The sequence below is a fragment of the Acinonyx jubatus genome, chromosome A3, assembly GCF_027475565.1.
Source record: "Acinonyx jubatus isolate Ajub_Pintada_27869175 chromosome A3, VMU_Ajub_asm_v1.0, whole genome shotgun sequence".
NCBI classification, from domain to species: domain Eukaryota; kingdom Metazoa; phylum Chordata; class Mammalia; order Carnivora; family Felidae; genus Acinonyx; species Acinonyx jubatus.
The window spans coordinates 107,559,331-107,574,458 of NC_069388.1; positions in this window are offsets into that span (position 1 = coordinate 107,559,331).

Sequence of the window (15,128 nt, forward strand, 5' to 3'; positions counted from 1 at the left end):
TTGGTATTTGCCTTATGGATTGTTGCAGAAATGAAATGTGTAAATGCATGTACAGGGTTTACCACAGTTCCTGACACATAGTAAGCACCCTGTAAATTCTTACAAATGACAAAATACCAATCTTTTTTGGCTGCCTACAACATGTGGATCCTAAGCCAGTGGGTCTATCCACAGCTAAAGAATGATTTGCATTCATTGGAGGAGTCACCGGGCACAGGGCATTATAGTAGAAAAAGGGTCTTTGATAATCTTGCTCCTGGCTCTTGCAGAGGGCAAAAAGAGCTGTCCAGTTCCCTGGTCTGGTGTCTGGTGGATGCTTCTGAGAGAGGAACCGATGCCATAAGAAATAACACTGTTTAATGGATGACCTTCTGTTGTCAGTACTTCTGAATAACTTTCTGGCATCAGATAGGGCTCCTTGGGTGTCCACCGTGGAGCAAGTTGGGGGCTTCCTGAGCCCTCTCTACAGTTCCTAGAAGGATGGGAGGTGCCACTGCCTCCATTCTGATTGTCAGGAGTGGTGGCAATGGCTTTCTGTTTGTGGAAAGGATTTAGTTCTGGAAAACCATACATGTCCGTGTGGATCCTGACCAATGGCAGGGACTGGACCATGAGCTGGCCACTGAATGTGCCTCGAGATGGCAGGATTGGGACCAGAGAACATCACAATGGTATCCATTCATTTTGCTGGGCCAACATCTATAAGAAAATGAGGAAACGTTCCCAAATCAGTGCACAGCTCCTTCCCAATGCTGTTGATGTGACTACTCTCCACTATGTTTAAATGCAGTTTCTTTTTTTTTGCTTTTTTCAATACACAGTTGCTGCTGATGCCGCTAAATTACAGTTTGTGCGTGTGCACATTTCCCCCGCATGTGTAGGTGTCAAGCATGTTACTAGTCTAACAGTTGGTACATCTCCAAACACACTGAACCTGATTTCAGAGAGGACTCACAATGCAGGGGTGTGGTTGATGTTAGTGCATAGGTTGCTTCCGCTTTTGTCTTGGTAAGGAAATACGCTGCCATAGTAACACATTTTTGGGGTTTTATTTCACGGGGAAGGTAGAAAATTGCCTTGTAAAGATAGCTCCACCCAGTAATCATTCACAGAGTTTTAGGTACTGAAATTCACCATTTCTGTGCTTTATATTACTGGCTTCTGTAAACCACCCCCCTCCCCCCCAAAATTAAAGGGCATTTCACTTTTCCTCTGCCAAAGCAAGCAAACAGCAGTGGGATGACCAAACTAAGAAGATAATTTTTTTCAGAAATTTTAAATAAGAGAAAAGAACTTTCACATTCATGGCCCAGAACCTCCAGAAAAAAGAGTCAACAAATTTAAGGAGCACACATTTAAGGACACTAGACACATAAGAGAGAAAAAGCAGAGGGGACTCCTTAGGGAGTGTTGTGGGGGACAGGACATAGATAAGGAACAATTCGACAAATAAGTTAATTAAACAACTTCACATCCTGATTAGGACTGTAAAGGAATAACAGGAAATGTGCTGAAGGCTCCCCCTACTTTGGATGGGTTGGGGGGAGCTAAGAGAGACCTTCCTGAGAATGCACATTTAAGCTGAGACCTGTGTAAGGAGAAGTAGCAAGGGCGTGTTCTCTTTCTCAGGCAATTAAGTTAATGTTAATGAAAAGAATGGAATACATAACTCACCACTTCCTAGGCCATGCCAATTTCCCTACTTCTCAAGGCTCAGGAACTCCACTGAAAGGCTCTTTGCAGGAACTTTCCAAACCCCAAGCCCTATGAGTTGGGGTGGGTCCCCACCTTCAGAAGCAGCAAACCATTTCAGAGGTTAAGAAACTCAGCCAGGGATTTACAGAGTGTAACAGCCTTGGCCGAAGAGTCCTGTGTCAGGAAAATATAAACATTGATCACTCTGAGTTTTCCAAATAACTGATAGCAACTTTTTCTTTTGACCAGCGCCCACCTTGCACAGGCTGGCTGGTGGGGAGGGGAGGGGAATGTAAAACACTTTTAAAGGTATCTCAGTGCATCCAAATGCATTTAGCTTAACTCATTTGTAGTCTGACCTGGGTATTTAAGTTGTTGTCTTGGCTCTCTCCACCTTTCTATTCCTAGCCCTTTCCTTACCAGCACGGATATTGATGCCTGGCGGCAGAGCCAGTGGGGGAGGAGTTACCTGTAGGTTTGTCAGCAGTGGCCTGTTGGACTTGGCTCAGTCTTCTGTTGATTGACCCATGAAAGATGTGCTGCTTACTGGTTCCAGAATTGGGCGCTCCTCTGGGTTATTTGATTGGTTCTTTGGCTGGTGGTGGTAGAGGGAGGATGATGTTGAACCACCTTTTCCACCCTCACTGCACAGTGTGGGGCCCACTCCTGAGCCTTTTGCCACTATGGTGTCTTATCCTTGATGTGTGGACTTGGGAGAGGCCATATCAGGATGGCCTAAGTCCCAGCTACTTTGTATACCATCTGACTGACCCATACTACGGAAGTTACTGTCTTTGTTTCTGAATTGGGCAGTAAAAAAATCAGGCTATCTCTCTCCATCCCTTTTCTGCCTCCCCAACCCACCCTCTTTCAATGTTGATCTCTCTCATTCCACCTTCTTCCACAGCCTGGCATCACCAGGAACGTCTGCCAGCCCAGTGGCTCAGGGCTAAGTCTGACTAGTGTGAGACTGAGATAGGAAGATGAGGGAAGATGAGGGGGAACATGGTAGCAGCCCTTGATTGCATGGAAAGGGAAGAGGAAGCCGCCCAAAGTGAGCTGTATATTCTTCTATCTTGCCTTCTTAATGAAGATGAATGGAAAGATATTATAAAGGCTTGGTTGGTTTTCTTCCTCTTAGAAAGCCTATGGCAGGGTGTAGACCCTTCTGTTCTTAGCTGTGAGCTACCTGTCCAGGCTTGCACTGGGTTGGGTTGAGGGCAGTGTGCCCAATCTATATAATACATTATATATATTATTAGCATATATATAATTAACCATATATATAAAATTAACCATATATATAATTAACCATGTGTGTGTGTGTGTGTGTGTGTGTGTGTATAATTCTGGTAGATCCAGAATTCAAATCCAGGGTTTTGTGGCTCCAAAACCTATGCTCTTTCCTATACATGAGGTGTACCATATTTTAGAGTTGGAATATGCTTCCCAAAAAATCCCAAATCAAGAAAAAGAATACAAGTACATGTGCTGTGGGATAAGGAGTGGAGGTGGGTTCATATTTTTTAAGTCCTTGCACAAACTCTAGGTAGAAGAAACCAAATGGGGGTGAATTTGAGGGAGCTGACGTTAAAATATTTGAACTGCTGATCCTAACACTAGGTGCTTTGCCTGGGCGCCTTGTGCTGACCACAGGTAAGTGGAATAAAGGCTCTAGCCCCGTCCTACCTCCACTTATGAGAGATGGCTCCAGTGTGTGTTTTCTTCTTGAACAAGCATGCCTATAATGTGTGGGCTTGCTGGGAGAGAGCAGGCACCTGTGTAAGACTACAGAAGGAAGGATGCTCCTAGAACCTGAAGCTATGTTGAGCTGAGAGTGTTCGAGGCACAAATCTCAAATCACCACTCTGGTGATGAGGTTTTGATCCCGAAAGCAGGGAAGGGGCAGAGTGGTGTTAGTTGGGGGGATGGAGACAGTGACAAGGCAGAGGAGCTGCTACCAACCGAAGTGAGAGCACCATCCCCTTTCCATTCGGGGACGCTTTACATTGTTCTTCTCATCCTTGTCATTAAATATTACCCAACCGGGACACCCAGTTCCCTGTTATCCACATCTGAATGATGGGCTCAGATTCTTCATAAATTCTTCTAAGAGGTTGAGTGGTTTCCTCAGACTAAGCCAGCCATCTGACGAGAGTAAGTTATGTTATCTGAATAAAGGTATTTTGAGTCAGGGTGTGATCTAGGCTGGACTCACTCAGGTCATAGTTTAAGGCAATCTGGCTGTACATTACCAGGAAGTGCAGAGGCCCGCTCCATTCTATTTTCATCAGATTAGGTCTTTAAATCTATGGCCACTACATTCAATTAATTAAAAACTTCCAAATATTTTATTTGAAAGGCTTTTTTTTTTCCCAATTCATTTTCTGCTTATTCCTTATGACTATTCACTATTCAGTGATGGTAGCGTGTAGCTAGGTAATTTTCTATTGTCAAGGGGAAGGACAATGAGGCAGAGAAGATTGTATATATGTAGATGACAGTAACTTAAGTAAAAATTAAGGGACGTGAGAATTTAGCTAATCTTTCCAGGATAATGACGATGATGATAATGACAAAGACTGCTGACACTATATAGTGTTCACTATGTGCAGGGCACTGTGCTCAGTGTTTTACATGCTGAGTAGGATTCAAACATGTAAGGTGGGGCAACAGCATTCCAGGCAGAAGAACCAGCATGAACAAAGACATGGAGAGGAGAAGGCTCAGAACACACGCACAAACAGAGCAGTGTTGCTAGAATGTAACATATGTGAAGGGGAGTAGGGGCAACAAGGCAGAAAAGGTAGCTGGGGCACACTGTTCAAGATCTTCCTTCTGTAGGTGTTGGGTAACCATGGATTCTGAGTGATTTCTATGATTGCTGCCCTGCCAGCTGGTAGAATTTGCATTTCCTTCCCTCATGCCTAGAAGCACCTGTAACTTGTGTATGTGTCCTAGGCCCCTTTGCTCGGTTAAAAGCTTCCTTGAGAGCAGCGCCTGGTGCACAATAGGCTCTTATATGTTGGTTGAGGGAGTCAACACGCTGTTAACACAAGTCTGGCTACAGTGAATAGAATAAACAGAGGAGCAAGTGGCCCAAAGGTAAAGAGACCAACATGGCAGAACATGGAAAAAGAAGGGTGGACTGGGAGAGCAGTAACATGAGTTGAGAGAGGGAAGCCTATAACCTGTGAGAGGCATTTTGGAAACTAGTGTTGGTAAGATATAGCAACTTCGATTTGAACTATATTGGGGCTGAGATAGAGTAAGGATAAGTCAAGGGATTACCAAAGGCTCACAGACAATATATTACCAAGGTAGGCAGAAAGAATCATACTTAAGGGGAAGGGGACACTAACCACGAAGATATGTGTCTTGCTCAGTTGCTTCCTTCACCTAAAATTCACCCCACTTCCACTTAAGTACTCAAATCATTGCCATCCTTCAGGAGCATCTCGAAACCCTCTGTCCTTCTACAGACCCATAAGCTTCTCTGTCTCTAGGTATGATCATTCCTTCCTTTCAACTCTTATAGCATTCTGCACCTCTCATTTGGCATGCTCAGTTTTGTATAATACTTACTGCTTCTCATACCTCTCCTTAAGAGAACATATACTCCCTGTTCTCTGTGTTCATACAACTTTATTCATTTGAGTGGAAGAAATGCCCAAATTCCAGAGCTTTATCTTCAGATCCAAAGAGGAGAGGAAGAAATCAAGAGTGACTCCAAGGGTTTTGCTTGAACAATCACAAGGACAGAGCTGCCATTAACTGAGATGAGAGTACGATTGGTAGGAAAGATCAAGAGGCCAATTTTGGACCATGTTTGAAATGTCTATTAGACAACCTATTGGAGATGTTGAGTGAGCACTTTGACACAGGAATTTAGAATCTAGCAGAGCGTTACAAGCTAGAGATATACATTTGGGAGTTGTCAGGTCACAAATGGAATTTAAAGTCTTGAAACTAAATGAGATCATCAGTGGACTGTGTGTGGCTAGGAGAGGGAAGACACCCAAGGACTGAACTCTGGGGCACTCTAGAGTTTGGGGAAAAAAGAAAGAATCAGCAAAGGAGACAAATGGCTGCCGAGAAAGAAGAAAAACAAAGCCAATGTGGAATCCTGAATGACAAGGGATAAAAGGACTTCCTGGAGAAGGGAATGCTCTGCTACACCACATTCTACTAGAATGTCAAGTAAGAGGCTGACTGGGAGTTGAATTAGCAATGTAGAGATCATTGGTGCCCTTGAAAAGAGTGGTTTTGGAAGAATGGGAGTACAAAGATTAGAAGGTGCATAAGAAAGAAATGGAAAGGGGAGCTAAGAGACAGAAACATTCAGAGTTTTCTGTAAAGAGAACAGAGAAGTGAGGCAGTAGATGGATAGGGAACGGAAATGAGGCTTTTTTAAGATAGGAGAAATAACTATAGACTGATAGGACTAGTCTAGGAAAAAGAAGATGGTGAATGTAGGAGAGAGAGAGGAGAATTACAGGAGTGATGTCATTGAATAAGTGAAAGGAAATGGGAGCCGGTGACCAAGTGGAGGGATTGGCCTTATAGACACAGATGGTTTGTTTATCCATAGTAACAGGAGGAAAGGTAGAGGGTAGTTGCTGATAGGTAAGTAGATGTGAAATGAAAGTTGTGGAAGTTCTCTTATGTCTGATTTAGTTTTCAAGAAGGAATGAGAATTACCTGGGTGCCAAAAATAAAGAGAAAATTTAAACCTAGGAAAACAAGCTTGTGTGTTAATGTGTGGGGAGGTAATGGGAGTTGGTCAGGTTCTGCCTTGGGTTAGATTTTAATAGCCATGCAGGGACAGAGTCAACATTACGGGCTGGCACAGAAACGGACATGTCTACATAACACCTGAACTCTTTTTTTTTTTTATTTTTTATGGTTTATTTAGTTTTGAGAGAGAGAGAGAGAGACAGAATCCGAGTGGGGGGAAGGCAGAGAGGGAGACACAGAATCTGAAGCAGGCTCCAGGCTCCAAGCTGACGGCACAGAGCCCGATGCAGGGCTTGAACTCACGAACTATGAGATCATGACCTGAGCCGAAGTCGGACGCTTAACCAACTGAGCCACCCAGGCGCCCCCGTAACACCAGAACTCTTAAAGGGCATCAGTGAAAGGTTGGACTAGGAGAGATTCTGCCCAGTGGTCCAGGGAGATGACAGGGAAGTTCATCTAGCTCTGCTGAGGTTCTGAGTGAGTACAAGCACTGTGGGAAATGAAAATCCCAGGACTGAGCTCTTGGCAAATTAGTAGTTCAAAATATGCAACCACTGTGGCACCAATACTCTAAAGCCCGAGCCAGTGATGCCTAACAGGCACCCATAGAAGCAAAAGAAACGCAAATTACCTTTATTCCATTTCACATCCCTCTGGAGGGCTGTTCCCACAATCAAGCCTGCAGGGATTCTCACAGAAAACAATTCCTACTGAGGAAGAAGTCCCAGTAGAAAGTTAGAAAACACAGGAGGTTAAAAAAAAATCCAACATGAGTGAGAATAAGAAGGTCTAGCTAATAGGATTGCAATCTTAAATACTTCAGATAATAGAACACTTGCCTACAATTGAGTTTAAATGATTAAGGGCATAAGCAGGAAAAAAAATGAAATAATTGTTTCATTTCAACAGAGAAACTAGAATTTCTGAAAGTAAAAAAAAATCATTAATATTAAAAACTCAGTGAACAAATGAAAAACAGATTAGATATGGATGAAGAGAGAATCAGCAAATGAAAAGATCTACTTGAGGAGCATTCACATAGAAAAATAAAGCAACTGACACTATGAAATAGACATGAGAAGCCTGGGGGGAATCCTAAGATGTCAAGCCTATACCTAATAGGAGTTTAAGAAGAGGAAAAGGAAATTTTAGTTATACTAAAAAAAATAAACCCTGAGTGGGAATTACCATAATTGATGCCATGATATAAGAATTACAGGGAGTCTCAAAGAGGATAAATAAAGTCAGATTCACATCTAGATACCTCAGGGTGGAAATGTGGAACATTGATAAGAAAGAGAAGATCTTGAAGAAAGTCAGCATAAGAGACTATATATATATATATATAGTCTCTTATGCTGACTATATATATCATATGTTGTATTTTGACTTATAACAGGTTTATTACCAGTCAAATAGAAAACAGATGATGATGGAGATCAATGTTCTGTGCAGAAGTAAAAATCTTACTAGAATTCTACAGCTAGCTAAATTATCACGCAAGAGTGAGAGTAAAAGTTTGAAATTTCCAGACAAAACTTGAATCTATGGCTTGTAAGTATTGTTGAAAGAACTACTAAAGGATACGCTCCAGAAAGAAGGTAGGGTGTAAAAGAAGCGATAGTGTCTGTTTTATTGGTTTTTGGATATTCCTGTTATGTTTCAAAAATAAGATAAAAATTCTATATCTACTTGTGTATCTCTGTCTGTAGCTTCTGGCTACTGCCTTCATAGATATTCTTCAAAAAGTTAAGTCCTAGACTTTGGTTAATTCTCAAGATAGTTTTCTTTCTTCACTGAGACATGTTCTTTAAAAAAAAAAAAAAAAAAAAAGGAAAGAGAGAGGAAAAGCCGAACCTATGAGTCAATCCCTTGAGAACTTCTCTGGTCAAAGCTTGTGGGCCCCAAACCTTTAGAAAGATATGTTTCCAGAGGCAACCTCTGGCTGAAAACCAAAGGCTATTACCAAAAAGTTACTGAAATTGTCCACAAGCAGGTGAATCATTCACTTAGTAGGCAGCCGAAGGCTCGGGAGACCTCGCTAATGTAGATGAATGAGTTGAAAAGAATGCTAAGCCTTTGGTTCACATATTTTATTTCTCTGACTAGATACTTCTCTGGGGGTAGAGGGAAGTGCCTTTATGGGATAGCAAAAGTTTGTAAACATATGAAATTCGTGGAACATTCCTAAGGCAAGTGTAAGAGAACATTTCTGCGTGTGGAAAATGGGAAGAGGGGCTGTAAAAATGATAGATGCTGGGGAACTGCTGTTTAAAAACCTGTAAGGGGTATAAAGGTACCAATAAAGAGAGTAGTACCATACTGGGAGATGAAATGCAGCCATAAAAATCTCTACGCGGGAAAGGAGCTTTCCAAGGAGAGAGTCTGTAATTCTATCATTTGGCAAAGGTTGGAGCCCTCCTTTGAGTTGCCAGGAAAGATGCTTAAATCACGATTTTTATAGTTTCCTTCAATGGAACTTCAGGAAAATAGCCAAATATACATGATTGAATATGGATTCAAATCTGATGGGCTGAGTCGCACACTCTATTGGGATTTGGATCCTCAGTTTGGCTCCTTCTTTAGGTTCCCGGGTCATCTTTCATCCAGGGAAGATTTATTGAGCCTGATTCTGTGCCAGGCAGGGCGCAAGGTGTCCAGCGTCTCTACTTCATTCCTCCGGGCCATTATTCTCCTTAGCTGTGATTTCACAACTCCACTTGCTCCTCAGTCTTCCAGTACTTTCTCTGTCCTGTTCTCTCGCAGCTAATGAGCTTTCTCGTCATCTCACTGAGAAAGCAGGAGTTAGCGGAAGAGAGCTTTCACGGTTTCTGCTAACTATCTACACAACCAGGCTCAGCCTGCTTCCTGGTTACAATGAATTAACTGTCTGGGCTCTTATCCGGAGGCAAACCCTCCATCGGATCACTGGATTCCTTCTATCTCTTCGACTCAGGGACATGGCTCCAGCCATTGTCCTCTCTCTCCTGCCTTCTCCGTACAGGGGATCATTCCGAACATCAGCTAAGCATCTCCCTTGATTCCATGTGTACTTCCAGTTCCAATTTCTCTGCTCTTCCTTAATCATAATGATCATAATTATAGTCATAACTGACATAATAATAACAATCACTGACAACGTTCCTACTGCTGAGTCTGATAGTCAAACATCGGTCCACATCATTCGACACAGTTGAACATTCTATTCTTTTTGAAACGGTTTCTTCATTTAGCTCCTGGTTCACCACTTTTCTTGGTTCTCCTTCCTGTCTCAGTGAATGTACTTTAAAAAAAAATTTTTTTTTAATGTTTATTTATTTTTGAGAGAGAGAGAGAGAGAGAGAGAGAGAGAGAGAGAGAGAGACAGAGCATGGGCAGGGGAGGAGCAGAGAGAGAGGGAGACACAGAATCTGATGCAGGCTCCAGCCTCCAAGGCTATCAGCACAGAGCCCGACGTGGGGCTTGACCTCACGAACGGGGAGATCATGACCTGAGTCAAAATCAAGAGCCAGATGCTTAACCAACTGAGCCACCCAGCCACTCCAGTGAATGCACTTTCTCCGTGTCCTTTGCTTTATAAGCGTCTTCATGCTCCTGACCTCTAGCTGCTGGAATGTCCAGGACTCAGTACTGGGCACGCTTCTGTAAGTACGACCCCTCCTAAGGTTATCTTGTATAGTTCCATGGCTAGAAATACCATCTCTCCATTGATAATTTCCAAATTTATAAATGCAACCTGACCTTCCACTTGAACTCCAGACTTCATCCAGTTTCCTACTTAACACCCCCACTTAAATAACCAATAGGAAGGTCAAACTTTACACTTTCAAATACGAATCCTTCATTCCTGACCCCACCCCCAATCTGCATCCCCTTCAGTTCTCCTCACTTCATTTAGCAATGGCTACTTTCTACTTGTTGTTTGGACAAAAGTCTTGAAATCATCTGCCCACTCCTTCCCACCTCTCAACCCACTTCCAATTTGCGGAAAGTTCTATTGGTTTTACCTTCTAAATAAACCCTAAATCTGATAACTTCTTACCACCACTTCTTACTACTACCCTAGTCAGAATTACCATCATCCCTGGACTTCTCACTGGTCCCCTCTATATACTTCCTCCCCTACATATTATACTCCGTAGTGTCATTGGTGATTTTTCCCGAATAGAAATCAGACCACTTCCCTCTTTTACCTGAAATCTTACATGACTTTTAGCTCATCTAGGTAAAATATTAAGTCCGTACCGAGATCCCGCTTCTCCTGGCATGGAAGGGGATGTTATGACTCTGACCTCACCTCCTCCCTCTCTTCCCTTGTCTCGCTCCGCGGCAACTAGGAGGGCCTGAGCATGCCCCCAGTTTTGCCTTCACCTTCAGTGTTCTCTCTGCCTGAATACTCTTTCCTGAACACCTGCCTAGCTTCCCTCCTCTTCCTTCAGACCTCTGATTAATGTCACCCCATCTAAGAGGCCTTGGTAGATCATCCTATGTAAATGGCATCCACTCCCTGTCACTCTCTATCACTTACCTTGCTATACTGGAATGTCTTGAGGGTACAGAATTTTCTTTGAATTTTGACATACCACTTCCTCTCAGTTAACTGAAAATTTAAAAACCGTTTAGGCTTCATTGATTTGGGACTCTGATAATTCAGGGTGAAGTTAACATTTTATGTGTGTGTGTGTGTGTGTGTGTGTGCATACATATATTTGCATAAGTTCTTTTTATATTTGTTTCCGTAAATAAGTGCAAACAAGATGTGAGAGGCTGTTGTATGTGGTGGAAGAGAAATCGGACTGAAATTTAGGCGATCCGGATTCTAGTCTCTGGTCTACCACCCAAGACCATGTGCTCGTGGGCCTGTTGGTGACCTTTCTAGCCAACTGACCTCTCACCTACCAGTTCCTCCTTCTGTAAAATGAGGATGTGTAGTAGTGCGGCCACTGGGAAATCAACCTGATGCTCTGAGTTAGCACTACTTACAATTAACTCCGTTCCAATCCACCCAGTAAATATATGTCAAACATCTACCATGTCCAAGGCACTGATGTTCATGACAGTGAAAAAGAAAAGGTACCCCTTACCCTCGTATCATAACCCACAAGGAACCAAAGACCTTGCATATTAGAATTGAGATAAATATGCTTTTAAAAATGATGTGGCATGGTTTTGTGTCCTACCTTCATCTTTAGATGAGGAAACTGAACTGATGTTCAGAGAAGTAATTTAGTCAAGAATACACAGTATTCTACACAGTAAAGTTGGGGCTTTCCAGAGAGGTCAACAAGTTTTATCATTCCAAAGATAGAATCCAGTTCATTCCTCAATATTAGCCACTTAAAAAAAAATCAGAATATGGGTTCCAAAGCTGAATGCTTCTTTTCTATTTCGATAACCTTTTAGAAGCAGTATGAGAGGTCTCTTCAGGAGGAGATCCTTATATTTTTTTGCAGCCTGATGGTCTATCTATACTGATATATAAGAGCAGGCAGGATTTCACTGCCTGAAGATGAATAGCTTGTCACCTGTGTACACAGTAAGCATTTGGACAGGATGAGCTATGATGAATTTAAATCAATAACTAAAAAACAAGTCCCTCACCACTCCACCCATCCCATAAGAGAGAATCATGAAATGCACAAAAGGCACCTAAAACAGCCCATAAAAACAGTCACAGTTAATGCCTGGGTCAACACAATCCACCTTTGGTTAATTTACAAAAACCCTGAGAAAGAAACCACAGGGGTCTCGACACACCCATGGTAACTATGAACTAATTTTCCCCAGACAATCGGGGAATCCTTTTCTAAGGACTTCAGTTCCCTGAACTGGACCTTGCTTAGTGACTTCAGAGGGAAGAAGAAAACGTTGCCAGATTGAAAGAGAAATCCTTTTAGTTTTTGGCCAGCCTCTCCGATCAGCAGAGAAACAAGATACTAATGCCTGGTTGAGTGAGCACCCCTGAGGAGCCTTCCCTCATCTAGTGCTGTAGGAAACAGGGAGTAGCCATGTGGAGGGGCAGTCTGCTGGAGACTTTGCAAGGCCCTTCTCCAGTAAATGAGGTCACCGTATCTGAATATGTCTTAGCTAAAAGGGACCTGCATCTCCACCTGTCAACCCCTTCACTTCCTAAATAAGTTCGTAAGCTTTGAAAGCAATGGCCCAGCATTATCACACTGATCCGTGGGGGTAGTGTAGGCGTCAGTATTTCCATTTTAGATGAGGAAATGAACTCAGACAGTGCACAATGACTCACCCAAGGTCACACACAGCTAGTCTGTCAGGGAGAAGGTGCCTGAACAACAGTTGTGTCCTCTGAGTTTGGTAACTGGCCGTGGCTAATCTTTACAGAGTAGAACCTGAAGGTCATCAAGGTAAGGTGACTTCCCACGATTACCCAGGGGATGAGTACCAGGGTTAAGACTTGAGAGCAGACCTCTGGTTATTTCGCAGTGCTGAGGCGAGCAGTCATTGCTCATCAGATGGACACCTGTCCCCCAGGGCAGCATCCCATTTCCTTCCTTCCTGTCCCTTTAATGTCTCAGAGATTTGCCGACTGGCCCATTTCTCTACCATCTGTTCTCCCACTTGAAGTCCGATGAAGAAAATGCCACAAAACCTTGACATGCACACAGTCCCTTCCTCCCTCTGACTCTAAAAATCAGAAAACCTTTTTCAGTTTGGGGAGTTTTGCTTGGTTTTCTATTTTAATAGTCATGGGGAAAAATAAGATAAGTTAATGAGGTACCGAAGCTTCCAGTTACTGGAAATTTTTGAAATAATGGTAATCATTTTTCTAGGATAATTACCCCAAAGGCTTAGCACAGGACCTGACCTTCTAGATGCTCAATGGGAGATATCCTCCTCCTTGTTCTAATTACTCTTGGCTATTCAGCAATTAGGAGCAGAGTCAGTCTTCAGATCCCTTGTACAGTGCCCTATGAGACTGGCTTCCCTGGGTTATGATACTTGAACTAGGCTCGGGTAAGAGAGAGGTTGTGAACTTGGAGGAAGAGGAGTCCATGAGGCTAGCAGCTAAAATTACAGCTTATCAGTTACTGGGAATGGTGTATCTAGGGAGGGTTCCTGCATGGGTGCTGGGGAATGCATGACTCAAGTGGAATGCATATGTTGCTTGGCTCCTTGACAGGACTGAAAAAGCTAAAGGCTTTATTTGGCTGGAGAGGAAAGGATTGATGACCGTGGGACAGAAACTATCCCTTGTGCTGTCTGCTCGGCCAGGGTGCCAACCTTTGTCCCTTTGGGTGCGGAGCAAAAGGAGGAGACGGTGAGAGAGGAAGAGTTGGGAAATCCGGAAGGGACTGGAGGTCTGAGGAAAGGAAAAGGTGCCTTCCTTAGCTCTCAACTGCTTCTAGACTATTCCTAATTGTACACTGCCTAAGAAATCGCCAAACTTCTCCAAACCCTGCCCTCCTCCCTGCTCCGCTGAACACTGCCCCCACGCCCTGAATTTATTCCCATCTCTGTCCCAGATGGCCACAAAGCCCGGTGATTCCATGTTCCCCGCTGCTCCTCCCCTGTAAGCCTTTTCCATACCTCCCCTCCCCAGAGTGCCGCCCCACCCTCCCCCAGGCTGGCCATGTGGAGTCTGTCCTTTTCTCTCCCGTCTCTTTACACTTGTGTATTTGGTCTTTGACGCAGGGGCTGACCCCACATGTTATATTACCGTGTGCGGAGAACATTCTGTGGGCGAATGACTTACAGCACATGCTTCGTCTTCTGTTCTTTCTATTAGGGGCGTGATTTAGAAGATGAATGTTTATAACATGACCCGAGGAATTTCATCTTCCTCTGGAAAACTGTGTAGGAGAGAATCCTAATGGATAAAGAGTAATGTCTTCTGGACTCCAGCCAAACGTTTGGACTTGTTTTAAAAAGCCTCTGCGCTCACCTTTTATTGTTTATTGTAAACTCGCTACTTCACCATAGTTGCTGGCTCTCTCTGAAGGGAGCGGTGAGCATCCCACTGGTTTTCATGGAGAGGCAAATTGCAATCGCAGTGATGATGTATTAATTCCATATTAAGTGCCTTCTTGGCCAGGCACCTTAAAAAGCCATGCAGCTCTCCTCTCCTGCGTGGCACTGGTGGTGGGATGGGGGTCGGAGGGCAAATCTGAAAGACTAATCACATTGAAGTGCTGGGGGTACCCAGTGCAAGCACAGCTCCTTGTCCCAGGAAAACAACTCAGCAGGGTCTCCCTCCTGTAGGTCCTTGGGACGCAGTTGGGCATGACAGAAAGGCATGGGATTTGTCGTTAATCCCAGTTCAATTGCTTGTAGCCACTCTGAGCCTCAGTTTCCTCATCTGCAAATGAGGGTAATAATAAGTACCCTTTGGGATTATTGAAAAAATTAGATAAACTAAAGTACCTGTAAAGACAATAATAATGATGAAAATACTTCCCGTTGTGTTTTCCTTTGACAGATTTCTCACCTTATTAGCGCACTTGGGAAGAGAGAAGGTAGATGTGGCCTCGGGAAGGAGAAAGGTGTTATGTGGGAGAATCCCTGTCAGAGAGTATGGGAAATTGAAACTCCCAAAAGGAGTCTAAGAAATAAAATAACTTTAAGGGAATCCTGGAGGAGAGAGGGTTCCCCGGAAAGACTAAGGAAATATTAAGCGTTTTTAAAGAATTAGGGGCATTAAGGGTGCCTGGGTGGCTTAGTCAGTT